Raw genomic sequence first — 4,022 nt, forward strand, 5'->3', positions numbered from 1 at the left:
GAGCCGAGCCTGCACTTGGGGACACGCTAACACGGGGCAGCGTGGCTGGACCTGCCCTTCCCAGGGCAATGCTCCGGGTGCTTGTGCTGTGGCCAAGCCAGGAGAGAAGTGGGGCCAGCCCCTTCTAAGCCCCATTTCTATCACTCTTCCACCCCCCCTGCACTACTAAAGCTCTTGCTCTGGTGGGCATTGGGGCTTCTCGTGTTGAAACCTTGGCTGATTTCCCATCTCTTCTTCAATTGCCATTGCAAGCAACCTGTGTATTAAAGCACCTCTGCAGCTCCAAAGCAGGTCACGTAAGACTGAGCAATGTGGCCTCAATAGATCTCCAGAACATGTTTAACTGTTTGGTGAAGGTCCAGAGTAGCTCCTGAAGGTTTCCAGGCACCGTTTCAATGCAGAGGGTATTCTCCTCACACAAAAGTGTGGATGTTTGCCTGTTGTTTCTGTGGCAGACAAAGGCTGTTTGCAACTGTGTTTGGATTTCCCCAGCCACAGTGGTTAAATCCATCTAGATTTTGAACTGATTGCCATGGACACATGGTAATTCATCCGTTATAAAGGTTGGGCTACAATGAAGAACGATTGTTTCCAGCCTTTGGAGTAAAGGCTTGAGAAACAGCCATTTCTCTTCTGTGAAGCAGAGGCACTCAATCCCATCCACAGAATAGCTGCAGATAAGAAGCAGCCTGGGTCAGCTGGAAGAAAAGCATCTCAGGGACACTCAGAGTGGCCAAGCTCTTTCATGCTTCCAAAGATCCTGCAAGACAAGGGTCAGTACACTGAGGCTGAGATGAAAGCCAAGGCCATGGAAGAGGCAGTGAGTTCCTTCCATCCATGATGAGGGTCTCCAGGGGTAGCTCCAAACCCCCTGGTCAAAGCACAAACGCAAAGCTGTGGTCCCAAAGGTGCCTGGGGGGAAATGCACCTTCAGCATTCCTGAGTGCAGTTCGTTGCAGGATTCCTACGGAAAAGGTACCAACTAAACCCAAAGCACCATGAACGAATGATGTCTCCTTACAGATTCATTAATTTGTCAGGTTTCCTTAATGAGAACTGTTATCTAATGAAGCGAGCACCCACCATCAGACAGACACATGCTATTCAACAGCTAATCCCACCCCAGAGAGTGACAGGAGAATGTCTTTAGGGTGCAACAGGGGAATAACAAGCAAACGGGGAAGCACATATGTTTCATTCCATTTAATAGCTGGTATCTGCGTGTGAATAAACATTTCCTATCACACCTTTTGATGGCTGCCACAACAAGATTTCAAAGAGAGAGAGCTCCTTCTTCCCAACGAAGTGGAAGTTGCTCCTGTGTGACGAGAGACAGATGAAAGAGCTTTGCAGTGTGGTTGCAGCACGGCCCCAGACCCTGTGAACCAGGAGGATTTATATGCCATTAAATAATTAACTGGATGATGCATGAGGGAAAGTAACTCTCTGTCAAGGACCTCAGTTAATTGTGCTCAGCGCAGCAGACTCCGCGCCTTCGCGATGAGATCTGCAGAGGTGAACCTTGCTTTGGAGATGGTCTGCTAAACACAGCCATAAAGAACGTGGTGAATGACTTGCTCAGGTCAGACTTTTGTTTGCTGCAAGGGTTTCTGTGGTGCAGTGTCTCCAGCTTAAATTAAGGGACAGAAGCAGATGCCAAGCTAGGAGCCTGGCCCTTGTGCTGCTGCATTCCCTCTGTGCTGTTCTCTCTCCTCCTGCATTCCAGGCACAGGAAGAAAGAGGCATATCATGTCTGAACTATGGATTTTTCATTCATTTATTGCCTGCCTTTTCTCTTCCAGTATTCACAAGCTGGTATAAGCAATATGGTTTCAACTGGCTGCCACACTCTGCCACCTCTCTTGGGATTATCCTCTAGTCTAATAGGATATAATTCCTGTGAGTGTGTAAACCTCTCTGTGCTTTACTAATCCCACTAGTTTTATGCAGACTGAACTGCATCACCCTTAAACCTTCCTATCTTGGTACTCGCAGCCTTTTCCCAGGCTGCTCCTGCAGAGACTGGATGCAGGAACTGGAAGGCTCAAGCCCAGGGCATCCCACTACACTAGATTAAGTAGTTGGACAAGCCATTGAGTAGAAACAGAGAACAGCCCACAAGTTACTCACTGTCCCGGCCTCTTACAAGCCCTGGGCCAGCTCTGAGGTCTGGCAAATGGGATTTCAGCTACATTTAGAGTAAGGCTCACTATTGCTATTCCAACCCCTTGCACATTGGGTGACTGAAAACTGCTCATGGTAGAAAAAGGCAACAGAGGAATATCCACTAGTCCAGGTTTCTGGTTAAAGGTCTTCAGCCCAAAGGGAGGATTTCTAATCCCAGATTTAACAGGGGTGGAAATGAAGTCACTTAACAGAGTTGACTTCCAGGCATGCAATTTCTGTGCCAGTGACCATCCTTTTGCCTCAGCCCATGGTGCACATCGCACCGAGGAGGATTAGGATTCTATGATCCAGATGGGGCTATTTTAGCCACGTTGCTGCTTCATTACTTAAAAGGTTACCAAAAAAGAGGACTAATCTGGTGCCATCTGCTCAGGATGAGGTGAGGAGAACTCTGCCAGCATCTTATGTTCCCCCCTGTCCGCTGGGCTCACACGGATACCCATTCCATTCCCACTTGGTCACACTTGGTGCTGTTGCCTCTGAATTGGCACCCGAAGCACGGCTGGAGAGAAATGCTCTTGTCCCTTCAGCAGATGGCACAGCCCTGGCCAGCAGGGGACAAGTTGTGGTGGGTGTTGAAGGGATGCTCTCTGCCCTGTTCCCAGCGGTTCCCTGCGGAGAGGATCAGGCATTGCGGGCTGCCTGGGACTGTGGAGCTCTCACCACTTGGAGGGAGAGCTTTGTGTGAGGAGGTGCAGCAGGGCACTGCCAGCTCTGTACTGATCCTGCAGTAGGAAGAGAGGCAGAGAGGAGCTGATCCTACAAGACTTGTGCACAGAGACAGGGAGGAGACACCAGCATCAACCTCCTGCTCCCAGAGTGGAGGTGGGTGTCTTCCAGCCGTGGTGTGGAGAGGACAAAGCAGATCAGAGCGGCACTTTCAGAGCTGGGTGTCATGGTGTGGCACAGCATCCACCTGATGGTGGCATGTTCTGTGTGTTCCTCTGTCCTCAGCTCCATAACAGGAGGCAGGTCCTCCCCTTCTGCATTGCCAAGCAGTTTATTCTCTCACCTCAGCCACCTCGCTAGTAGGCAGCACTGTCAGGTCAGGAATAATGAAGCCATACAGTGAGTAGCAGATAATCATTGCTCACTCTCCACAGTCTCTGCTTCTGTGGTAAAGCCAGAGCTACTTGCAAAGCCAAAAATCACCTTGATCACGACAGTGAAAGGAAAGGGTGCATTTAATGGGCTCTTAATTGGGTGGGATTGACAGGCAGATGACGTTCTCCCTGCTTGAGGCTTTGGAAACGGAAAGGAACGTGCTCTCCATGCAGGCAGTGACATCAGCTGTGGTCTCCACGCGGGCTGCCTGGAATGAGCTTCGTTAATGTTTCCCGTGGTATAATCCATCATCCCTTCAACACTGCATTCCTGACAGTTAATTAGACTCCACAGAGCGTTGTGTTTGGAATGACAATCCGTTACTGAAACCAGACCATGCGAGGCACATCACCGGCCCCAGCTCTTGGGTATCTTCAGCAGTTTTCCTTCCAAAAGCTTGGAAAACTCCTTAGTGAACAGTTCTGCAGCTTATTTGCAAATGGCTTCATTACAACGAGGAGTCAGGAATCAGGGGCCACCCCTTCATTAGCAAAGCCCAAGTGTCATTAACTCCCCTGGACCAAGCTCACTACATCAGAGAGGAAATCCTTGTCCAGCCCATGCTTGTGGCAAAGTTCCTGCTAACTGCAGTGGGGCAAGGACTTGACATGAGAAAATCACTGACACGGCCCACACTACAAGGTGCAAACTGCTGCATCTGGGTGACCCAAGGTGTTTGCTCTTTGGAAGGGTGCTGTTATCTTCTGGATATGCAGAACAAAAGCAGGAAT

This window comes from Nestor notabilis, unplaced genomic scaffold (genome assembly GCF_000696875.1).
Source record: "Nestor notabilis isolate BGI_N333 unplaced genomic scaffold, ASM69687v1 scaffold1588, whole genome shotgun sequence".
Lineage (NCBI taxonomy): Eukaryota > Metazoa > Chordata > Aves > Psittaciformes > Psittacidae > Nestor > Nestor notabilis.